Source organism: Meriones unguiculatus (genome assembly GCF_030254825.1).
Source record: "Meriones unguiculatus strain TT.TT164.6M chromosome 13 unlocalized genomic scaffold, Bangor_MerUng_6.1 Chr13_unordered_Scaffold_34, whole genome shotgun sequence".
Lineage (NCBI taxonomy): Eukaryota > Metazoa > Chordata > Mammalia > Rodentia > Muridae > Meriones > Meriones unguiculatus.
The window spans coordinates 11,379,729-11,405,858 of record NW_026843646.1 but is presented as its reverse complement, the minus strand read 5'-3'; the positions used below and the strand labels follow the sequence as shown (position 1 = coordinate 11,405,858).

The 26,130-nt window shown below is 42.8% G+C and overlaps 1 pseudogene; it reads right to left on the bottom strand.

Moving 5' to 3' along the window:
• The window catches only part of LOC132650921 (grainyhead-like protein 2 homolog), a 76,861-nt pseudogene extending 58,262 nt beyond the window's left edge, over positions 1–18,599 (bottom strand).
• Between the last annotated feature and the right edge of the window lie 7,531 nt (positions 18,600–26,130).

Sequence of the window (26,130 nt, the reverse complement as noted above, 5' to 3'; positions counted from 1 at the left end):
AGTAAGAGTAAACTCTAGCCAAGCAAGAACATAATAAAATGTGAGCTATCGCTCACTTCACGCTGTGACTCACCCAGCAGTGACAAGCATCCTCCTGTGCTGGCAGTGTGCTCAGAGGTGAGGATAGCAAGGCAAGACCAGCCCCCACACCTGCTCTCAGGCCCCTTTGCTGTTTTGTTCAGGATTTCCTGAAGCCTCCGATTATACAGCACTTGTAGATATGATTACTGTATTTCTTTTTTTTGTTTGTTTTATCTTTCATTCTTACAATGTATTTTATTTTTTACACATGCTACAAGTGCGTCTGAATACACAGATGAACATTTGAGTTGCTCTCACATTCTACCCTGCCATGGTTTTTCTGTTTTTCCACCACCAGTGTGTTTTCTGTTGTTGTTTTCAGAGCACGTCAAATCTGGTCCATTTCAGGGCACTTTGGTCTGCTGTCTCTGCAGATCCACACTGGACGACTGGACGACTACCCCGCCCCCTTTGAGACTTCAGTTCAATACTAACTCTTCAGACACACAAGCCAGAGTTACTTTTCTCTCCTTCCCATCCAGAGGCATACTTGACTGCATTTCTCTTTTCTGTTTTCTTCATACACTGAAGAAGTATTTGAATTTAATGTGTTTAGTTACCTGTTCCATGAGGGCAAAAGCCCAAAAGGCCATTTCTCTGTCTCAGGTCAGCTTCATTCTGCCAGGCTTAGGTTCCTCATCAAGTATTTACTCAATGAGTTAAGAAACATAATTTTTTTCCAAATATGCATTTTTCCTTTATGCACAATCGTGCTTTCATAATAGTACCTAGAAGCTGAGACTGACAGAGTAGCTGAAGTTGTCAAGACCACACAGTGGGTCACTGCTGACCGGATATACCCTCTGAAGCTACCTGACAGCGCGTCTGCGTGCCCATTTACCTACCTAGTGACTGAGGTAGCAGTATAGCTACGATAAGACCAACAACATACTCAGCATGATTGTCTGTCTGTCCGTCCAGCAAACCACCTCCCTATCCACACATGCTCACACCCTTGGAAGGGCTACAGATGAGAAGCACAGAGGCTCTCTAACAGCAGGCCCTGCTCCCGGGACAAGAGCACTGCTCATGCCCAGTTCTAGTCAGTGTTGTGGAACAAGCATAATTAGTTGAACAATACAAACCATACTTGCTATGAGAACTTGCAAAGAAGTAAAGAGCTTAACTGGGAAGGCTCCCTGTAGGAATCAGGGGTGAGAACAAAGGCTGCAGGATGCGGAGATCCCTGGAATCAGCGCCGAAGCTGCCCTGGGGCCCGTGTGTCATGGGTCAAGTGGGACAAGTAGGTGTGGGCCACAGTACCCAGTAAGAGGCCCAGTGAGACCTGAGAAAAGCAGTGGGGCTCCGGAGTGGCAGGGTTCACACCCTTCCAGAGTAGGTGAAACATTAAAAATGTAAGACAAACCTGGGCCAGGCAGGCTGGTAGTGAAAGGGCACAGGGCTCCCCAGGGAGCCAGAGGCTTCGGCTACAGCCTCCAAAGCAAGTGGTAAGTGGTGTCACCTGCAGTGAGGGGGTTAGAAGATGCCAGCTTTCTCTACAGCTGAGAGCAGGGTGAAAGTCTTGAACAAAAACAGAGAGAGAGAGAACGAAAGAATGAAAAAAGAAAGAAAGAGAAGGGGAGAGGGAGGGAAGGAAGGAAGGAAGGAAGGAAGGAAGGAAGGAAGGAAGGAAGGAAGGAAGGAAGGAGCAGAAGGAAGCTCCTTCAGCCAGCCCTCCTTCTTGCAGACCCTGTCTTTTGAGAAGCTCTAATAATCCCCACTTTGGTGCTATGGTATTTAAATGAGGCCATACTTTTCAACCGGAAAGGAGCCATGCAAGCAAAAGTAAGGAGCTTCCCCAACCTCGCCACCCACCACACAGCCCACAGCCAACCTCCATGATGCTCATCTTTGTAACTGTTCTTCCTCAGAGCCAGAGCAGTCAAGCAGGCCACCCCTGTGCACTGCTCAGGTAGCTCTACTGCACCACAGGGGCCCCCAACCCTGCTCTTTCAGGGGGACACTACCCTATCCTGGCCAGATTTTTCCTCAGGGAGTTTGTAAAGCCAACCTCAGATGACTCCAGTTTATAAGCCTCAATGATTAAACAAACATTAAATCAAGGTAAATTTATTTTTAAAATATCAAATCGGCTGACTGGTGGTGCATGCCTTTAATCCCAGCACTGGGACGCAGAGGAAGGTGGGATTTTTAGTTCAAGGACATCCCAGTCTAAATAGTGAATTCCAAGACAGCCAGAACAACACAGAGAAACCCTGTCTCAAAAAATAAATCATTAAGTCTACTTCTCCACAGAACTTAGCAGGAGGGATGTCTAGGCCAGAGACTCCATTCATCTCCAATTTTCACTGTTCAGCTCTGCCACCCCATTGGATCTTACACAGCAGCATACTAGGATGAGGAGGGCCTTGGACACTGCCTAACAGTGACTGCTTCACACATTGACAAGCTCCCTGTTGTGGGAATTTAAGTGTAAATTCAGTCAAATTTTTGGTGGTTTTGCTTTCTTGTCCTCTCTTTCTCTCTATCACACCCTCTCTGGATAGGGCCTCATATATCCCTGGTATGTGTGTGGCTGGTGATCAAAACCTGGGCTTTGCACATACCAGGTGAGCAACCTAGCAACTTAGCCACATCCCCAGATCTAAAAACTTTGTAATGCTCCAATCCAATACAAAACTCAAAAGGCACCAAAAGCAAAACTGCAAACACTCTCCCGCCCTTGCTCCCCAGTCAAGTACCTCAGTGTACTATGCAAATGTGAGTTCTGTCCTATTCTCAAAGGGCAGAAGAGAACACATATTCCCAATTCTCACTTTTCCCACATAATGATGAAATCTGATAGCTGTGTCTCTTTAAAAATGCTTACATATAGCATGAGAAATCCCCCCCCAATTAGGCTGTTTCCAGCTTTTAGTTTATAACCAATGCCAGTGTGAATGTCTGTGTGGTTTTTGTATACAACTGTACACAGGAACATAAATTTGCTGCTTAAGTTGTTTTCTCCAGCTGAAAGTGGAGAAGAAAAAGCCATGCCTCAGTGGTTCCTGCCTGTGATACCAGTGCTGGGAGGTGGAGGCAAGAGTCTTGGAAGTTCACCTTAGTTCCAGGCCTGTCTTAGCTTCTCTGAGAGCAGGACCTGTGCCTGGCCAGGAATCCCATCTCTCAAAACTGGTATCTCATCTGCTGCCTCAAATACACCCTTGTCTCCCTGGCCATGAGAGTGGAGATGTCCCTTCACAGTCCTCCCAACATAGACCAGCACTATGGAAGGACTGTGCTCAGCCTAGACTTGCTTGGCTCTGTTGTGAATTTGCTGTGTTACTGAGGTAAGCTACTAACTTCAACTCACTCCTCAGATGAAAGCTGTCACCTGGTTAGAATCACGAATAATTGGATAATACGTATAAAGGCCTAGCAGGGTGCCTGATATATAGTAATTGCTGAATAAATATTAGTCATTGTGCACACAGGCACACACCATTATGTCATGAAATCCAAGTGTGTAATCCAATTCTCTGCACAACACAATAGTTTATAGCTGTGAAGTTCAGAGCTGTAAGTAGAATGCAGGGCAGAGACCATGGCTGCTCCACACTAACAAAAGATCAACTGATATCTTCGGTGAGATGCCATCCAAAGATTACTCCTTGTTCACAAGCATTAGCTCCAGTTTTCCTGTCAGCCCTTACCTTATAAAAGAGGAACAAAGGCAAGGCTTTGTTTAAGTTCAATACCACAGATTCCAGCAAATGTTTGTCTTTCCCTTTTAAAGCTCCCTCCGCCCACACCACGCCCCAGCAAACCCATAAAAACGCCATTTGCCCTGCTCGGCTGTGTGTAACTCAATCCTTCTGAGACCTCTCCCAGGAGCCTCTCCCAGTGCTCTCTTTACTTTTGAGACCATGGGATGCCCTATAATATTCTCTATCAGATAACCTGCTTAAAATCGGCCTAAGTTAAGCAAAATACTAACTTAGTCTAAGTGAATGGTAACTTCTGCACAAACGGCTTTATCTTTTAACTGCCATAGAAGCTCCCTAAGAAAAGGCATCAACTTCCTGTTGATGCTGTGGGGTAGGGAACCAGCAAAGTTATGAACCTTGCTCACCCGGAACTATGGCATCCTTTAGGCAGTCCATTCTCTCTCTCTGTGCATTCTGAAAACCAATGTTTGCACATCTTGTCCCCTCCTCTGGTGTCCAGGAGTTCAAGGAAGAGTTCAAGGGAGAGTCCATTTAGAAGCATGCCCTAGGAAGGTACACCATGACTACCAAATTTAGATTTTTGTAAATTACTTTTCAGATTTATGCATTTTATTCTATGAACAGAAGTGTTTTGCGTGTGTGTGCGTGGTGTGTGTATGTGGTGTGTGTGTGTATGTATGTATGTATGTATGTATACCATTTGCATGAGTTTAGAAGCATCAGACCCTTCAAAGCTGGAGTCACAGATGGTTGTGAGCCACCATGTGAGTGCTGGAAATAGAACTTGGGTCCTCTACAAGACTAGTGCTCTTAACCACTAAGTCATCTCCAGACTCAGAAGTTTAGCTTTCTAAGAGCCCTGTACTTGGCACAGAGCACCAATAAAGCAGGGTGTGATTGCACAAGCCTGTAATTCCAGCACTGGGCAATGGTGGCAGGATTATCAAGAGATCACAGCCAGCCTCTGCTACATGAAAGCTTGACTCAACAACAGCACCTGTTAGACATCTCAGATGAAAAAAGAAATACTGGAAAAGAGACAGCTAGATGAGGCTGGAAAAATGATTCAGCAATTAAGTGCATTCAGTGCTCTTCCAGAGGATCCAAACTTGGTTCCTAGCACCCATGTTTGTGAGAGACCAAAAGATAAGCAGCGATTGTTAACACTATGTAGAGTAGGCGCGGTATAGCAGTAAGTTCCCTGAGGGAAGAGCTACCTCGCTGCATTCTTTCCCACCTTCCCGGTTCCGGGTGGGTACGTGACTCGGCTCACAATCTGCCTTCCCGCCTTCCCTGTTCCGGGTACGTGACTCGACTCACAATCTGCCTTCCCGCCTTCCCTGTTCTGGGTACGTGACTTAACTACGGCTTTGTTCAAACCACCCAATCAGACCCCTGTAACTATGCTTCTCGCTTCTGTAACCGCGCCTCCTGCTCCCGAGCCCTATAAAAACCCGTCACCCCAACCTAGAGGCGCGCAAGTCCTCCGATAGGCTTGGTCACCCCGGGTACCCGTGTATCAAAATAAACCTCTTGCGGCTTGCATCCGAAGGCTGGTCTCGCTGTTCCTTGGGAAGCGGGGTCTCCCCGTCTAGATAGGCTCCTGGGAGTCTTTCATTTGGAGGTCCCACCGAGATCTGAGACCCCCGCCCAGGGACCACCGACCCAGCGTCAGGAGGTAAGACCTGCCGGCTTCTTGTTCTGTGAGTCTTGTGTCTCACAGAACGGTCTGTCTTTGTGTGAGTTCATTTCCAGGGGGTTCGAGTCCCCCTGTGGTCTGGACTTGGCCAGGTCATCTGTATCAGACGGAAACTAGAAGGAGCCGATGGGCTTGGACTTCTTTTCCGTGCCTCCTGGGAGACGTCTCAGGAGTGCCTGGTAGGGGAATCATTTGCTTCCCCGTCTGAAAGGTAACCCTTCTTGGGTTCCCTCCTGTCTGGAAACACGAGCCGAGTGGGACTCTTTGGGGCGACGCCCCTGAGAGAAGGCTACGTGCTTCATCTGGGAGACGGAGGAACCGGACCTCCGACAAGGTCTCCATCTGAATTTTTGTGTTCGCTTTGGCACCGATCTCGTACCGCGCGGTTTGTGTTGTCTTCTGTCTGCCTGATTTTTGTCATAAGTGTAGTGAGTGTTGTTTGTCTGTCTACCTTTTGTTTTCTGTTCTGAAAGGCCTCACGAAATTTGTTTAAAATGTGTGCCTATGCGCCTTATTAGATCCATAAGCGCATATTGTATAGGCTGCCACGTGGTCTAAAGTGTCTCAGTGTCTCGCCGCCATCTTGACTTCACCATGTGATTTTATAATGTAACCACCATCTTGGTATGGATAAAAAAAAAAAAGAAAAACCTTGGTCAAATAATTCTCATTTCCTTCTAGGTTAAAAGGATAGCTTATTTTAAATTGGTATTGGTTTTAAAAATTAAATTGCTTGCACTGGTAAATTCTGGTTTTAAAATCTGGTTTTAATTTTAAAGATTATGTTTATGCCTTGTGACTTCTACAAAAGGGGCACTTTGTTTTAATATTGCAAAAACGGGTTTTAAAAAATTGATTAAAGTTTATCAGACATTTGGGTATGACTATGACTGAGAAAATTGCAGTTTTTGAAATGTATCTTATGGAGAGCTGTTTGTTTGATAAGCTGCTTTGTTTATAAAAAAAAACATGTTTACACCCTGTTCTTTATCTTGAGACAAAGAAAAGGGGAAGTTTCACCAAGTTCCTTAAAGCTTGTTCTAAGTTCCTTAGAGTTTGGTTGTTACCTTTATGTTATCAGATGCAGGAAAGTTATTTTAAAAAAAAATTTGGCAGTTTCAGAACTCCTCTTTATAGTAATGTAACTTGCTTTTGCTTTGCCTATAAAAAGCAAATCGTACGTAGACTCTGGGCTTCGGCAGGATCATGTCAGAATGGAAAGGATTTTAGTGAGAGTTTTTATGTTGTCTAAAAAGCAAGAAAGAGAGCAAAAAAGTAAGCATGTCTGGTTAAGCCAGAAAAGAAAAGCTAGAAATCTAAATGTATATAGCATGTTGCAGAAGGTTAGTGGATGTGTTATAAAAAGCCAGAGAGTTAATATGATTTAAAGAAAAACTGTATTTTAAAATGTTATACTTCATTTAAAAGGCTGGTGATTCCTCATTACAAAATGTTTTTTTATGCTCTTTTAAGGAAAAAATTTTAGCTGATAGGTTTGGTATGGCTAAAATAATTACAGTTTAAAATTGTTCTGTTATGTAGTTGGTTCTAAAGCTTGTTCGATTACTGGGAACTTTTGGTTGTGGGGGATTATGGAAGCTCCGAAGTGTTTGCTGTATCATCAGCACCTAATGGCCATGTTTGGTATTGTCAGTCACAGCCTGTGCTAATGCTAGCACATGGCCAGCCGCCATGATGGTTCAGCAATGGAGAGCTCGTAAAGCTGTAGTTTGGCTGCCATGTTTGTTTAAGGATTCCAGCTCAGTTCGGTTACACGTGGCCAGCCGCCATGCTGGTCCGGAGATATGTTTAGTCATTAGTGCTAAATGCAAAGCTTTTTAATGTTCAATTTTAATGCAAGTGGTAGGAGCATCAAGATTAGCTAGCCTCTCTATAAACTGTATCCGAGTAAAAGGTTTGCTTTGATTTTAGTTCAGAAAGAACAGATTTAAAGTCATGCTAAATACTGCAGTTGAGCCTTACCTAGTCTCTTGTCTATTTGTCTTAAAATATATACTTCTAGGACATGCATCTCGAAAATATGCTAGAATTTGAGATCATAGCATTCTGTTTTATAGGACACAGTTTAGAGCAGATGATAAAAACAGAGTAACTCGGATATGCTGGCCCTCAAGCTTGTCAGAAATCTGAATTAGACATTTTAACATGTGTAAGCTTATTGTGACAGGAAGTCCCGCAATCCTGGCAGTAGGTCCCCCAAGGTCTCTGAGAAGATTTGGGCACAACGACAGATGAATGCTACTCTGGATTGTGGTATGCTAACCACTGGGCAATACTGCCTCAACTGGCCTACTGTTAGGGCCCAGCCAAAACTGTGGACACCTGGAGTCAATGTTTCACATTGCTAAGGGCGAGGTGAGGCCATTCTCTCGTTTCTTTCTCCACAGAAACAGTCTCTCATCTTATGTGCCTGGCAGAACTGCGTCTGTTCAGGATGCTGAAACACAGGAGCCAGGGACACTGCCTAGGTAATGGGCTAACTAGTCATCCCTGTCATTTTGATTGGCACGTGGATTGGTATTTATTTAGCTTATAATTTATCCTTCTCAGGTCTCTGAACACCTTGACGGCTATGCTAAGCTTACGGTAGCTTTGCAGCTAGAGAAAAGACAATTAGATCGACTGTTAGCTCATTGATCAACTCATTAGCTAGAACCACAGAGTACTAGATACCTTATTTAGAAAAAAAGACAGGTTTGCCTTGCTCACAGGACTCATGTCTTATGATAAATAAGTGGAGCTTATATAGAGTCTGAGAATATAGGAGTTTAGGTTGTAAAAATCTAGAGTGTTATTATTTAGTTTAAAAAAATGTTTCAGGGTTGATAAATTCAAAAGATTGGAGAGTCTAAGTAGTTTTTTTAAGATATAATTAAAGCAGATTAAAAATGGGAAATATTTTAAATTTCTCCCCCCTTTGCTACTGTTGTGCTTATGTTATAAAATTTTAAAAGTTCAGAGTGTTGACATTGATCAATAGAGTTCTGATAAGTTGATGGAGCAATAACTGCTTATTATTCAGTCACCAGGTTAAGATTTTAATTTCCTTTGTTGGCTTCTGAAGATAGACTAAAGGTGCTTCTTGTTATTTTAAAAACATCTGTTTAATGTGTGTATCTGACCCAAAAGTCATAGCTTTTAGTATGGTATTCTTAATATCTGCCATTTCTGGGGTAGATTTTGACACAGAAATATCCTAAACCTATTCCTTCTAGTTGCTTTGTTAAGGAAAGTCCAAGCATCCAGGGTTTAGCACTAAAAGCCAGTAATGTATTTCTGCCTAACTTTCCAGTGTAAACATAAAAGTAAAAGTGAAAACTAAAAGTATATGCTGAGTGTATAAGAATGGCCAAGCTTCATTCGTGACTAATTACAAACAGCTATGCCCACAAAAAAAAAATGTTACTGTGGACACACTTAGGTTGTGTATAAAGGTTATAAAACAAACAGCTAACTGATACTCATTCAGTGGGATGCAGTTTTACCTGTTACTCTCAAAATGTTTGATTTGCTGAGATGTTACTTTTCTGAGTATTTAAAATTATGTATATTTCCTTTTGTGTACTAAAATTTCATGTGAGTTTCAGGATGTGACCTGGATCTGGCATAGCTCAAAAGGATCGCAGATGAGATTTTCCCTGATCTTTCCCATTTAATAGACAAATTTTAACTTCTCTCTCCAGTCTGAATTTGTCTCAGCAGATCTTCACCTGTTTAACTCTGTCCGGGATCAGCTGTGGACTGCAAGCTGAGATCTGGACTTCCTGGAAACTGACATGATTGCTCCCTGCCTCTTCGGGTGGATCAATGAACCAGATGCTTGGGACTTCCCCATTGCCCAGCCTTTGACTGGCATTTCAGCCTTCCTAGCCCCTGATGCCTACGGTCCAACGGTCAGCTCGAAGAAGCTCCAGAAGACGGATCTACGCCCAAATTCCCCCTAGCAGGCTGAAATGCTAAGTCAAAAGGGGCTCCCTGGCATTAGCTATTGTCTTGGACATCTGCTTAGCTGAAATGGACACTAATATTGCAGCAACTGGGCTAAAAGCCTAGAGAGATCCTGTAATAGTTCTCCTTGGCTTACTACCCCTATATCCACCCTGAAGGGACCCCAGATCCCATTATAAAAAATAATCTATAAGATACAAGGGGTCATATCTGGAAGACCCAAGATTGGGTCTTCAAATGATCGTAGGAAAGGGGGAAATGAGAGACCAAAAGATAAGCAGCGATTGTTAACACTATGTAGAGTAGGTGCGGTATAGCAGTAAGTTCCCTGAGGGAAGAGCTACCTCGCTGCATTCTTTCCCACCTTCCCGGTTCCAGGTGGGTACGTGACTCGGCTCACAATCTGCCTTCCCGCCTTCCCTGTTCTGGGTACGTGACTTAACTACGGCTTTGTTCAAACCACCCAATCAGACCCCTGTAACTATGCTTCTCGCTTCTGTAACCGCGCCTCCTGCTCCCGAGCCCTATAAAAACCCGTCACCCCAACCGAGAGGCGCGCAAGTCCTCCGATAGGCTTGGTCACCCCGGGTACCCGTGTATCAAAATAAACCTCTTGCGGCTTGCATCCGAAGGCTGGTCTCGCTGTTCCTTGGGAAGCGGGGTCTCCCCGTCTAGATAGGCTCCTGGGAGTCTTTCATTTGGAAGTTTACAACTGCCTATAACTCCAGTTCAAGGGGAATCTGACAGCCTCTTTTGGCCTCTACGGGAAATGCATACAAACACACACACACCCAAATAAAAATTAAAATGAAAAAATGAAAGAGGAGGAGGAAGAAAAGAAATAGCAAACCTGAGACATGATAGGTACTGAGTTTAAGGATAGCTTTTAATTAGCATAATCTCACTCACCTAAAGTAACTATAAAGTTGTACAAGATTAAAAAATTCTGTTCTCCCCATTTCACTGCTTTCTTGTAGTGAAATGTCACTGCCATCACAGACCTGCTCTGTTAACAAGCTGTCTCTTAAACTCAGAGGGACTGTACTGTCCACTCCTGGCTCACATGCAGGGACTGGGTGGGGCTTGCTCACCACTAGCTGCACCTTGAGAGAGGAGCACCTGAAGGAAGAAACCAACACACAGGAGGAGAGACAAGGGAAGTTGCTCTACAGGACACAGGTCCTCAGATCTCTACACACTGACTCTGCCTACTTGCCCTATAGTACAGGTGCTGCTAGGCACTGCTTCCCATTGGCTTTTGTCTTCCTCAGAGACAGATTTACAGATGGATGGAGACCTCTTATCTTCAGTTGTCATCAGCCAGCCATCTCAACAACCACTCCTCAAAAAACAGCCTCAGCTTTAGATGACATCTTTTAAATATTAGAGCAAACTCAGATACTTAACATTAATTAGAAGTAGACTAGTAAGGAAGCAGGGCTCAGGGGAAATGTCAGCACGCCATGGCCACAATCACCTGATGGGTTTCTACAGGTACAAGCTTACAGACAACTTTTTATTCTAAATCCTCTCTCTCTCTCTCCATTCCTCCTCCTCCTCTCTCTCCTGTGGGGTGTGTGTGAAGGTCAGAACAACTTGCAGTGTGTTTGCTTATTTGATTGCTTAAGTTGCACATACCTTCATCTTCTCTGAAAATAATCTCCATCTTAGTTTTGTTTGTGTGTTAGATGCTGGGCCTCTTGCATGGTTTTGAACAAAAGGAAAAGAACAAAAAGTCTCTACTATTCATGACAGGAAAAAAATATAAAAGAAAAACACAAGCCCATAAATGTGAAAATAAATTTCAGGATACCAGAGAAAGAACTAGAGAGGTGAGTAGATAGAGAATAAATGTGTAAAGGTAGAAAGAACCCAGTTAAATACCTCAGAACTGCAGTCTTGGGAAATGCTGCTCTTTAGTATGTACAGAGTAGAAAGACCCACTAATGTTAGGCTATTCAGAGCACGCATGTGTGAGTGGGCACGTACACACACATTCAGCAGAGATTGTTGATGTCAAGTTAGTCTACACACATACAAGCACTCAGCTGAAGAGAGCAAAATATCTGAAGTAGTAGCTACGTCCATTCTGGTCAATGGTTTGGGCTTTTGTTATTGTTGGTGGTGGTAGTTCTTTTTGGTTTTTCAAGACAGGGTTTCTCTGTGTAGTCCTGGCTATCCTGAAACTCACTATGTGGACCAGGCTGGACTCAAACCACAGAGATCCACCTGGCCTCTGCCTCCTGAGTGATGGGATTAACAATGGTTTTTATGATACAAACAAGTAATGCTCCAGGGCATAAGGATAAAGAAAGCTCTGGGCTCTGAAGTGTTAAAACAGCACACCAGCTTTTCTGGGGGCCGGCTGCTGTGGGGCTGAGGATGTTAAACATGGGGCCTGTGGCCAAGCAGGAAGAGTCATTTAATCCGCTTTGCTGAGGAGGTGAAGCTGATGCCCATCTTCCCTCCTGGGCCCATGTAAGTTGCACTCTGCAATTATTGGAAAAGGAAAATTATAGCACTTTTTTTTTGGTCTCATTGTAATGGATGATTTGCTTCCATGAAGATGGGTAGGACAGGAGCCTGAGGGTAGCATCCACCCTTCCATCTACCTAATCTTGCAGGACTGGGATGCAAATTGGAAGTTGAGATGCAAAGAAATGTCCTCCATGACATCTCTTAGCCCTGTACATCCAGTTGCATCCTAAACATCTGTTGATACAGACGTGTTTCTGAAACTCTCTTCCTGAGACTGGAAGAACATTCACTGGTAATCTAATAATAAAGGGATGAGTGGGACACATCAAGTCCTTAAGTGCAGCTAGTGGAGGGTATTCAGGCAAACAGGACAGACAGCATCAAACAGGAAGCCTTGTTCTACCCTGACAGGCAGAGACGCTAAATCCAAAGGCAGCAAAGAATACCCTACTATGCCAGCTTAATATTACTGAATTATTTTAGGTTGCTTTTGTTTGTTTGTTTCAAGATGGGGTTTCACCATTTAGCCCTGGCTCTCCTGGAACTAGCTCTGTAAACCAGGATGTCCTCAAACTCATAAATACATCAGTCTGCCTCTACCTCCCCAGTACTGGGATTAAAGGCATGTACCACCACAGCCTGGCAGGTTTTTCTTTAAAACTTGTCAAAAGAAAGGCCAACAAGTTGTCTTAGTGGGCAAAAGTACTTGCCACACAAGCTTGGCAATCTGAGACCTGTTCCCACAACCTAGATAGGGAGTTAGGGATGCTGGTGTGTCTGTAATCCCACAGTCCTCCTGAGAGATGGGATGCAGAGACAGGAAGTTTATGTCCTCCTGCCTGGACTGTGGAGGGTGACAGAGACAAGAGACCCTGACTCAGAACAAGGTACAAAGAGAGATACAACTCTGGGAAAGTGTCCTCTAAGCTCTACATGCATGTCCTCACTCCTGTGCACCCAGGCTCACACAGAGAGACACATTAATAATAATAATAGACAGTAAACAAAAATTTTTCTAAAGAAAGATGTAATAGACTCGTCTTTAGTGGTGGTGAAGGAGAAATATTTTTTAATTCTTTATTAATTACACTTTATTTATTTTGTATCCTTCCTGTGGTTCCCTCCCTCCTCCCGTCCCAATCCCTCCCTTCCTCCCCCCTCTGCATGCATGCCCCTCCCCAAGTCCACTCTTAGGGGAGGTCTTCTTTTCCTTCCTTCTGATCCTATTCTATTAGGTCTCATCGGGAGTGACTGCATTGTCTTCTTCTGTGGCCTGGTAAGGCTGCTCCCCACTCAGGAGGAGATGATCAAAGAGCAGGCCAATCAGTTCATGTCAGAGACAGTCCCTGTTCCTATTACTATGGAACCCCACTTGGACACTGAACTGCCATGGGGTATTATCTGTGTAGGGGTCTTAGGTTATCTCCATGCATGGTCCTTGGTTGGAGTATATCTCAGGAAAGACCTCTGTGCTCAGATTTTTTGGTTATGTTGCTCTCCTTGTGGAGCTCCTGTCCTCTCCAGATCTTACTGTCTCCCACTTCCTTCATAAGATTCCCTGCACTCTGCCCAAAGGTTGGCAATAAGTCTCAGTATCTGCTTTGATAGTGTACAGGGCAGAGCCTTTCAGAGGTCTCTTTTTCTCCTTCTTCTGATGTTCATCCTCTTTGCTTTTCTGGATAGGGATTGCACTCATATAGACATATAATATAGGATAAACCTACTAAAATCTGTACACCTAAAGAAACTAATCAAGAGGGAGGACTTTTGCTATGCTCGATCCCTATTGAGAAATATTTTTACTGAATTAAGATTCTTCCAAAATATTGGCTGCAGAGGGATTTTTTTTTAAAGACTGGGGAAGGGGTGACCTCCCTCATCCTAGCATTTGCTAGAGTAGGAAGGCGCAAACACAAAACAAAGGGTGTAGTGTGCTGGTCTCCTAATATGGTAACAAGGCAAAGAGTGCAAGGAATTCTGCAGCACTCTAACGCTCACGCTGGTCTCCTGTATGGTCTCCATGACAGACATCCTAGCACTCAGGGACTAGGTTAACCTTGGAATCAGTATGGAAGAGAGAGCAACACTGAAGAGGCAGGGGGCATTTGAACTCTCCCTGGAAACCTGAGAAAGAGCTGCAGTTAGGGCTGCACCGTGTGGGTGATGTCACCGTCGCAGAGATGCTCTGAACCAGTACTCCAAGCTCACTACTCTTGAATGACTCAACAGTCTTGTGTGAAAAATCACCATCTTGGAGATTTGTGCTTGGCAAACCTGCTTTCTAGTACCAGTGTTTGACTTAAAACTTAAAATCGGAATGCCCTGCAGGTGAGAGTCATGTGAGAAAGTAAGGCTCAGAAGCTGTCCCATCATAACCCTCTGGGTGGGACCTCAGGCATCTGTGGAGTGTTTACCCTGACTCCCCACCATTCCACAGCTCGGCAAATAAAACTGAGGAAGGGGACATGAGATGCTGGAAGCCGGCAATGCCTGTAATACCAGCATTTGGAAGGCTGAGACAAGAGGATTGCTGTGAGTTCTGAGCCAGTCTGGGCCACACAGCTTAGCTTAAAAACCACCCCTGTCCCCAGAAAAAATAAACACAAATGCTGGAAACTCTGGTGCCAGGTCTAGGCCACAGCTGTACCTCACTGCAGGTGCCTTCTGCTGCACTGGCCAGGACCCATGCCCACCTGTGGGGACAGTGGGGACACTCAGAACTCCACCATCTACACACCAAGAACCTGAGACAATGCACAGTGCATGGTCCTCCAGACTGCACAGACCCCGAAGGGAACAGGTCCTGTCCAAGACTGTTTAGCCTGCTTGAGTCACCTACCAGAAAGCCACTGTGGCACAACCAGAAAAACCGGCTCTGAGAGGTGGAACCTTGCAGCCACTAGGCCTGAAGCAGGCAGCCAGCTTGGGACCATGGCCAGAGCCTGGGACCACCACAGAACTTGAGCACATTCCTGGCCAAATGTTGTTCCCATTACTAAAGGAAGCTAAATGACTCAGTGTTGGTGTCCTCTCCTTTCTCCTGCTTGCTCCAGAGGAAAGACAGATGCAGGGCTAAGAGGCAGGGCTGCGTAAGGTCCTCAGAAGCAGAGCACTTGCCTAGCACATGGGAAGTCCTGGGGTCAATTTTAAGGACCACACAGGAGTGTGCGCACACACAAACAATAAACACAACATTAGAAGAGGGGCTAAGGAGAAGGCCCAGTGGGTAAAGTACTTGGCACATACACATGAGAAACATTTTAAATCTCATTGTGTTGCTACCTCCCAACAGTGGAAGCTAGCAAAGACCTGAACCTCGGGTGGATGCCATAGTGCATAAAAATTCAAATGTATACCCAGGGCTGGGCAGAGAAAGTTCCAGAACAGAGTAGCACTAGGATAATGTCACTGATCATGAAAGCCACTTACAACCTTGAAAACTTAGGCCCAGTGCCTCTAGAATTCTTAATTATCAAAATAATTAAAAAACCTGCATCTAATAATAATAATAATAATAATAATAATAATAATAACAACAATAGTGATAACAACAACAATAGTGATGATGATGATAATGATGAAGCCTGGTATTATAGTTTAGGCCTATAATCCCACACCCCAGAAGGCAGCACAGGGAGACCCTATCTCCAAAAAAAATGCTACAAACAAACTAAAAACTATTTTTAAACATGGGTGAAAATGTTAAAATTTAGAATAATTCATAAATGCACAATATTAACACATGTGCTTTGTGGACCATTGGTCTGTGTTTTCTGGCCACCAAAAAAAAAATCCCAAACATCTTGTGATATAGACTGAGCTGCTGAGACCCCCTCCTGAAGCCTGCAGATATCTGTTGGGTATAAACGTAACAGCAACCCCCGAAAAGAAAACATTTTCTGTATGATATCACCAATCCTCCCTGTTTAGCTGACAGTCTTTCCCACAACTGCTATCCTAGTGTTTCTTTTGCAGTCTACTTACTATAAAATCAGTAATAACCATTTGTAACATTAAAAAGCTTACTTATCACTTAAAACAAAAGACATTCACTAAAAATAGGTATTAAGGAAATAAAACAAACACTGCTGCAGGAAGTATCATAAAATATTGCCCAAGACCATTTGCCAATGTGTACAGAAAACCAGTATGTGTGCCTAGAAGTATACCTGTGCACATATGTGCAAACTCACATACAGACAGGCACACATGTGCACACTCATGCACACAGACATACATGTATCCATCCATGCATACATAAAGTGAGCACTTGTATATGGCAAGTGAGTGGTGTAGAATGAACTGGCTGCAAGATCAGCTAGTGTAGCCCCAAATCAACTATTCCATCAGCTTCCATGGAACCTGTCTCTTGGGATGTCCACTTCTCTTTCAAAGGTCCCTACTGAAACAGCCCTTAACTCACTTGTCTCTACCATCCATTATAGCAGACTGTAATACTGAAAATACAGAGAGGACTGTGGTGCATGTTTAGAGCTAGCTTTAACACTCTAGGCCATCTTCTGTGGCAAAATCCCATTTTTCTTCTCAGTAACCATGAAGTGGATATGGCCTCCCCCTGGTCACACTGCTGATTGGTTACTGGATCCCTTGCTGGATCGATATCCCCCAAAGCCTAGTAAGATGCCTGTAGAGACATTTGTTTTGACTGCCAGAGATTCCAGCACATCCCAGTACTGTGCCCTAACACAAACCCCCTTTGTGCAATAGTCTAGCCTCAAAGAGAAACAGAAAGAGCAGGGGCCAGCACAGGCTAAAGAAAGATAGGCGGCAGGAGCCGTGGAATGGCGCAGACAACCTCAGTAAGCTGTGACAGTCTCAGGAGTGAGGAGAGAGTTGGAGAGGTCTCAGGCAACCAAGAGCACATGCTGTGTGCAGGCATGCTAGAGACACATTTTGCCTGAAGTTCTGTGTGAAGCATCTTGTAGTAGGGCCTGTTCCCTTCTCTGGAACATTCTCCAGGCTGCACTGCTGACTTGTCACTGAATGCCCATTTGGGTCAGCTTTCTTGGGCCTAAAGCCAGTTTCACCTACATTGTTTTATACATGAGTGGAATGAGACACTGAGCAATTCATTTTCTTCTGGAAAGCCTGCTTGCAAACTCCCAGCCAGTTTCCTCTCTCACCCAGCCTTCCCGCTGAGGACAATGAAGCATTGACAGCCTTGTTTACATTGACCTCCTCCTGAGATGAAAGACAAAGTCTTCTAACACTCTCCAGCCGGTACACAGGTACACAACTGAAGCAGAAAACAAGCTTAGGTTTTATCTGAAACATCCTTTAAGTGCAAAATGAGGCTGAAGAATAAGACACTGAGACCCAGAATGAGCTTTGGGGCCTTCAAAACAGACCTGTGAGCAAACAGGGCTATCTGTGGAAACACTTCCTTATCCAAACCAAGGTAGGGCAGGCATCTGTCCTTGATGCCTGTTTGTCAGAGACATTACTTACCCCTGAACGTCTCAGCTACACTTACACCCAAAGAAACAGAAGAGGGTCAGCCAACAAAGAAGTGTTTCAAAGTCATCGTGGTGAAGGTGATTGGAAGCCCTACTTCTGGAGCTCTGCTCCTTCACCTACTGAAGCTGTATGTCGCTCACTGTGAAGATACAAGCTTCCTGGTGGTGGCATAGAGAAGCTGGGGGGCTTACAAGACTCCAAGTGTTAGATGCAAGTTCTAGACTGGAACATGTGGCCTGAAGAACTGAGGAGGGGCAACATGGCGGCTCATCACATTTTTTCAGAGCAGAAGCTCACACCCCACAACAAAAGGAGAAAGGCATGAATCCTCTAAAAGGGAATATAGCAGCGCCCCAGTGCTTGGGAGGAAGAGGCAGTTGAATCTTTGTGAATTCAAGGCTGGCCTGGTCTACAAAGAGAGTTCCAGGAGAACCAAGGCTGTTACACAAAGAAACTCAGTCTTTAAAAACCAAAATAGACAGACAGATACATACATGCATACAGATACATAGATAGATACAGAGATGATAGATAAACAAATAACTAAATAAATAAATAAAATAAGAAAGGGACCACGCTCATTTTCTTCTTTTTGACTCAAGTTTCTAGGAAAACACTACACAGGGTTTTGAACAAGAGTCTTCATTCATTAAGAGTCATGGTAGGTTTCACTAACCTTTGCCTCTTCATTCACATCCCAGGTGAAGGAAACAGCATTGTACGCGATCTCTTCAATGTTTCCAATGGTGTTGAAGCTCTCCTTGTAGTCAGCTATGACAGTGAAAGAGAAAAAGGGCTTAGCAGGGTGGTAGCCAAGAGGAGAGGCACAGGCCTCTAATCCCTGCACTTGGGAGGTAAAGACAAGAGGATCTAGAGTTCCGGGTCATCCTTGTAACAGAGACCAGCCTTGGCCAGTACATGAGACCCTGGCTCAAAACACTCACACGCCACACACATACATATGCACCCATGCACGCACACATGATTGTACACTAAAGTAAGAGTCCCTCGATGACACATTATTTGTCAATGGTAAAGTTTTGAATTTGCCTATTTTGCAATGTGACAAGCTACATATTTCTGCTTACAGAATTCTACGGCTGAAAAAAAATTTACTCACGTCTTTTTATTAAGAGTAAATCTATGTGAACCATGTCTTTATCTGATTTGATTATTAGGTCTTTTTTTCTGTTCACCTTCCTACTTCCCACTTTTTTGACAGCCATCCCCCGCCTCCCCCATACACACACAGGGACAATTTTTAGAAGCAAAATATTCTGCCAGTCAGGCGATGTCACTAAAGGAACTGCAGTAGAGTGAAGGCTTTCCATGAGCAGTGATGGTGATAGAGATCAAACACACACTAAGCACACACTACACTGAGGCACCCCCATGCCAAAGAAGGACATTTCTAAAACTTATCTTAGTACTCCAGAGCGTTGCATTAATCTCACTCGGCTGTCATCACCTGACCACTTTGGGCTCTGTCCTATGGTCACTCCTTACACAATATGTTATCTATTCCCTTATAGTATGCGTCTATTCCCTCATACAGTATGTAGTGATTCCCTTACAGAGTAGGTATCTATTTCCTTATGGTATGTAGCTATTCCCTGTCATCCCATTAGACTCCCCATGGAGTCAATAGAGATCAGCATGGGTGCTGTGTACTGTTATGGGCATGTTGGGCTACACAGAAAAGCCCAATTTGCTTATCTCCAATGATGAAACTGGTACCTCAGCACTGCAGGAAGATTCCTTATTGCTGGGAGCAGAATGGTGCAGGAAAACCCACCTCATGCTCTCCAGACTCCCTGGGATAGGCTGGCTGGTCTAGCCTCAGGCTGAATTCTATTTCCCCCTCTTTCTCGGATCACCTCTGCTTTCTATGATCCCTGAGGAGTTCAAAGCAGTTTGCTGAATGCTGTGTCTTCATTTCATCTACCCTACATGCAAATATCTGCCCATATGCACCTAGCCAGCCTAGACTCTTCTTGTGGAGAGTGCTAACTTATTTCCTTTTCACTCACTCCAGTGGTCTTGCCTAGAGAAACCTCAAAGCAAGATAATGTTTCTTTTCTTTTTTGGCATTGTTTTGTTTCTCTGTGCCTTGAGACACAGTTCCACAAGTATAACCCAAGCTGGTTAAACTTGTCCTGAATGCTGAGATTACAGGTTTGAGCTGTCATATCCAACTCCAAACCTTTATATTTTAAACAAAGCACATAAACTTTTAGCATAAAAGTATGTATATTCAACATAGGAAAGTCAGAGACCATGAATAAATAAAAAAAATTAAGGACAACCACAGTCTACTAACCCACAATTAACTGCCTTTAAACTTTATCTATGTGCTCTTATCTCTCATCTAGCTCCTTTTCTCCAAACATGTAGATATTTTTATACCGTGATTAATAAACATCTTTTTCATTGCTATATTGTTTTGCTTGGCTCATCTCTGGTGTCTTCCATATGTAAAACCTTCTGTAAAATTATACGATTGTATCAGACCATGTGTCATGGCTTTATTCTTATTGGTCACTCAGCTGACAGCTGACAGTCTGCTGCCCTACCCCAGTGTTTCACTTCTTTGTACAGCTAAATTTCATTTAAATTTAATTATATTTTATTAAAGTAAATTCTCAGGGGCAGAAGTATAGCTTGCTGGTAGAGCAAGGGCTAGGAGAAGTTGGGTTCAACAGCTAGCATTAAAACAAAAGACATTTTAAAAAAGCATATTTCCAGAAATAAGTTTTTTTGTTTCTTACTTTGTTTTGTTCTGTTGAAACAAGGTCTCACTGTGTATTCCTGGCTAGCCTGGAACTCACAGAGATTGCCTGCTGCTACCTCTCAAGTGCTGAGGTTAGGGATCTGAGCCACTAGACCCAGCTATAATTTTAAGGCTGATTAATATTGCCACACTGGTCCAGGGAGGAACAATTTACACTTAGGGCAATTATGTCTTTTCTTCTCAGATTGTCTTTTTTCCAAACTAATATTCAAAACATTATTTTAATCTGAAATTCCTTGATTGCTAAAGGCGTTGAATAGTCATTCTTGTTCTCTGGCTATTTGCATTTCTTCTTATTATTTTTATTTTTGTAAGTTCATTCATTTATTTTGGCTTTTCTAATTTTATTCTTGATCCACTTTTCTCTTAGGGTAGTCATGATTTTAAAATAAATACTCAAAGGTAAATGAGGGGGAAAATCAAAAGAAAAGAACATTACCCCTTACAGTTTCTAAAAAGGCTTTATGTTTGGGACGATCATGAATGCACACCTGTGCTTTCTTCAGGCTTCCTCTATGAGAGAGAGAAGAAAGCCAAATTTAAATTTGAATTCCATGATTCTTCACTAATCCCTTGCAAGATAATCTTATAGCTGTTTGAGTGAAGAGCAGGTAAGATCAGCTGTGAAGAAGAAATGTCACATCTAGAAGTTAAGACAAGAAAGGTGCTTAGATGGACACTGTGGAGTCCTACATCACAAGGCTTCATTTTTCCAGTTTTAATTTCCCCCAAAAAGGGCTGAAAAAAAGAAAAAGAATTTCATACCACTTGTCATATAGAAACACACCAGAGTCTTCTAATATGGCACTCAACCAATAAATATGGCAACCAAAATGCTCATTCTGTGCCAGGAAATGTCCTCAGTAGGCCCCTAGTCTTATAGCTCTTGCAATATAGAAAATAGAACACAACTAAATACATAAACATAAACAAACAAGATAATTATTCTAAATCTGCCTGATTTTTCAAAGAAGTCTTGAATGTTCTTTTCTCTGTTTCTTACCCAACAAAAACAGAAAAATAGGATGAAGGCAGTTCTTATTAATTATGATAATTTACACTCAAAAGGACAATCACTAAATGCTCAGCTAGTAAGTCATGTTGAAATAAGTGGAATCACGGGGAGGAGTAATTCTAATGAAACTGATCCCATTGATGCCATGGTGCCAGCCATAAAGCCACATCTCCAGTCTGAGGTTATCATGTCCTGAACTTCCAAGTCAGGCCAAGTAGTATGGAAATACACAGCCACAGACATCATCCAGGGTGTGTCAGGATGCCCCAGAGCAGTATGGTAATTCATGGATTCTCGGGGTTTAAAGACTATCTGAGAAGCACATTTTCAAATGTTGGAGGCCAGCATAGGGCTTTGGTGAGACATAGGCCAGTGCCAGATATTCTCAGTCATGAGCATGGAGTGAAGCCAATACTACATTTCTGCCAACTCTCATGTGGGGCTGGTGGGGTTCCTACATTTGAGAAGTCTTGACTCTGTTGTAAAATGGAATGGATCTTTTGGGTACTTCTGGTTTTCACCACCATGATCTTAGAAAGCACATTAGTTGGTGGTGCACGCCTATAATCCCAGCACTCAGGGAGACAGAAGCAGGTGGATCTCTAGGCGATCAAGCCCAGCCTGGTCTACAAAGAGTCCAGGACAGCCAACGATACACAGAAAAACCCTGTTTGGGAAAAAGTAAAAAGAAAAAAATATATATACATTAGTCTTTATTTATGAGGTCCATGTAATGGTCTATTCTTCCCCACCAAAAAAAAAAAAACAAAAAACAAAAAAAAAACAAACTTTTTTTCTTGATGAACAGACACAAGGCTATACAATGGCGGAGGACTTATCTAACCAGGAACACTTAGACTCACTCCAAGAGGTCTATCCTTGTACCTAGAGTGGACTCAAAGATATTGTTTCTTTCTGATAAAACCACTCTCATCTCTTGGCAGTCAGACCCAAAGACTCCTGGAATGATAACTGTGGTCTAGTTAAGAACATACATGTTCATGCTGGACAGGCCTTGTGCCAATGATGAGGTCTGTTTTTGGAATAATTCCTGAGGTAGCAATCAGCATGTTTTCTCATAGGGAGAAGCCAAACTGTTTATGGAAGTCAAAAATTCTGATAACTAATTAACTATGATTTGAATTCAGTTCTGTCTGATACCAACAGCCGCATTTTTAACTGCAATTTCAAACATAAATCATCAGCAGATATTGAAGCACATACTTCAATGGCAACTGCTTTATGAGGTGCTGAGGGAATGTATGGTGAAGGAGGAAAGGAAACTGGGCATTTGGGGACTGTGGGAAGTTACTTACAAAGGAAGGCAGGAATAGGGTACTTTGGCAGGGAATGCTGAAATGTTTTCTTCAACAAGAAAATATTTTTAGAACTTGCTAGCATGAGAAGGCTGAGTGAGAAGGTCAAGCTAGCCCATCTAAGAAAACCAAAGGCACTGGTGCTGTGGAAAATGATGAGTATGCCCACATATTCGCTTTCTTTACTCATTTCTTGCAAGTTATATTTCTTTTTTTAATTTTTTTTATTTTTTTTTAATTTTTTTTATCAGTTACATTTTATTAACTCTGTATCCCAGCCGTGTCCCGATCCCTCATTCCCTTCCAGTCCCTCCCTCCCTCCCTCATCTCCACCGTGCCCCTTTCCAAGTCCACTGATAGGGGGGACCTCCTCCCCTGATCCTGTTTTATCAGGTATCTTCAGGACTGGCTGCAAAGCCCTCCTCTGTGGCCTAACAGGACTGCTCCTCCCTTTGTGGGTGGGGAGACCAAAGAGCCAGTCATTGAGTTCCTGTTAGAAATATTCCCTGTTCCCCTCACTTTGGGAAACCAATTGGTTACTGAGCTACCACAGGCTACATCTGAGCGGAGGTTCTAGGTTATATCCATACATGGTCCTTGGTTGAATGTCAGTCTCAGAAAAGACCCTGTGCCCAGATATATTTGGTCCTTGTGGAGCTCCTATCCTTTCCCCATCAGACTAACTCCCCTTCTTTCTTATGATTCCCTGTACTCTGCCAAAAGTTTGGTCATGAGTCTTTGCTTTGAAAACACTGCTAGTTAGAGTCTTTCAGATGCGCTCAGTAGACTCCTGTCATACGTTCAATGCACATCCCATCTGTCTTTCTAAACGAGGATTGATCATCTTATCCCATGTCCGCTCAATTGATTATCTTTTTTAGGTGTATAGATTTCATTATGTTTATCATATCTTATAGGTCTATATATGTGAGTATATCCCATGTTTGTCTTTCTCCTTCTGGGATATTTCACTCAGAATGATCTTTTCTAGATCCTACCATTTGCCTGCAAATTTCATGATTTCCTCCTTTTTGATTGCTGAGTAGTATTCCATTGTATAAAAATACCACAATTTCTGTACTCATTCCACCGTTGATGGACATCTGGGTTGTTTCCAGGTTCTGGCTGTTACAAATAGAGCTGCTATAAACATGGTTGAGCAAGTGTCCTTTTTGTGTACTTGAACAAACTTTGGGTATATACCTAGCAGTGGTATAGCTGGGTCTGGAGGAAGCACTATTCCTATTTGTCTTAGAAAGCGCCAGATAGCTTTCCAGAGTGGTTGTACAAGTTTACATTCCCACCAGCAGTGGAGGAGGGTTCCCCTTTCTCCACAACCTCTCCCGCATGTGTTATCGCTTGAGTTTTTAATCTTGGCCATTCTGATGGGTGTAAGGTGATATCTCAGGGTCATTTTGATTTGCATTTCCCTGATGGCTAATGAGGATGAGCATTTCTTTAAGTGTTTTTCTGCCATTCGATATTCCTCTGTGGAGAATTCTCTGTTTAGCTCTGTTCCCCATTTTTTAATTGGATTACTTGGATTGCTGCTTTTCAGCTTCTTTAGTTCTTTGTATATACTGGATATTAGTCCTCTGTCAGATAAAGGGTTAGTGAAGATTCTTTCCCAATCTGTAGGCAGTCGTTTTGTTTTGATGACGGTATCCTTTGCTTTACAGAAACTTTTCAGTTTCATGAGGTCCCATTTATTGATTGTTGCTCTTAGAGCCTGTGCTGTTGGTGTTCTGTTCAGGAAGTTGTCTCCTGTGCCAATGAGTTCTAGGCTGTTCCCCACTTTTTTTTCCAATTGACTGAGGGTATCTGGTTTTATGTTGAGGTCCTTGATCCACTTTGACTTTAGTTTTGTGCAGGGTGATAAATATGGATCTATTTTCATTTTTCTGCATGTAGACATCTAGTTGGTCCAGCACCATTTGTTGAAGATGCTGTCTTTTTTCCATTGAATGGATTTGGCTTCTTTGTCAAATATCGAGTATTCATAGGTGTGTGGATTTATTTCTGGGTCTTCTATGTGGTTCCATTGATCCTCCTTTCTGTTTCTATGCCAATACCATGCAGTTTTTATTACTGTTGCCCTGTAGTACAGCTTGAGATCAGGAATGGAGATACCTCCAGATGATCTGTTGTTGTACAGGATCGTTTTGGAGATTCTGGGTTTTTTGTTTCTCCATATGAAGCTGAGAATCTTTTTTTCGAGGTCTGTAAAGAATTGAATTGGTATTTTGATGGGAATTGCATTGAATCTGTAGATTGCTTTTGGCAGTATGGCCATTTTCACAATGTTAATCCTACCAATCCATGAGCACGGGAGATCTTTCCATCTTCTGATATCTTCTTCGATTTCTTTCTTCAGAGACTTGAAGTTTTTCTCAAACAGGTCTTTCACTTGCTTGGTTAGGGTCACACCAAGGTACTTTATGTTATTAGTGGCTATTGTGAAGGGTGTTGTTTCCCTAATTTCTTTCTCAGCCTTTTTGTCTTTGGTATATAGGAGGGCTTTTGATTTTTTGATTTGATTTTGTATCCTGCCACTTTGCTAAAGGTGTTTATCAGCTGAAGGAGTTCTCTGGTTGAATTTTTGGGGTCGCTCATGTATACTATCATATCATCTGCAAATAGTGACACTTTGACCTCTTCCTTTCTGATTTGTATCCCCTTGATCTCCTTTAGTTGTCTTATTGCTCTGGCTAGGACTTCAAGTACTATGTTGAAGAGATATGGAGACAATGGACAGCCTTGTCTTGTCCCTGATTTCAGTGGGATTGATTTAAGTTTCTCTCCATTGAGTTTGATGTTAGCTATAGGCTTGCTATATATTGCCTTTACTATGTTTAGGTATGTGCTTGTATCCCTGATCTCTCCAAGACTTTAAACATGAATGGGTGTTGGACTTTGTCAAATGCTTTTTCGGCATCTAAGGAGATGATCATGTGGTTTTTCTCCTTCAGTTTGTTTATGTAGTGGATTACATTGATGGATTTCCGTATGTTGAACCACCCTTGCATGCCTGGGATGAAGCCTACTTGATCATGGTGGATGATATCTTTGATGTGTTCTTGGATTCGGTTTGCAAGTATTTTATTGAGTATTTTTGCGTCAATGTTCATAAGAGAGATAGGCCTGAAGTTCTCTTTTTTTGTTGGGTCTTTGTGTGGTTTAGGTATTAAGGTGACTGTGGCTTCATAGAATGAGTTTGGTAGTGTTCCTTCTGTTTCTATTTTGTGGAATAGCTTGAGGAGAATTGGAGTTAGCACTTCTTTGAAAGTCTTGTAGAATTCTGCGCTGAAGGCATCTGGTCCAGGGCTTTCTTTGGAGGGGAGACTCTTAATGACTGCTTCGATTTCCTTGGGAGATATAGGGCTATTCAGTCTTTCTACCTGATCTTGACTTAGTTTTGGTAGATGGAATCTATCAAGAAAATTATCCATTTCATTTAGATTCTCAAATTTTGTGGCATATAGGCTTTTGTAGTATGACCTAATAATTGTTTGGATTTCCTCAATGTCTGTGGTTATGTCCCCCTTTTCATTTCTGATTTTGCTGATCTGGATAGTTTCTCTCTGCTTTTTAGTTAGTTTGGCTAAGGGTTTGTCTATCTTGTTGATTTTCTCAAA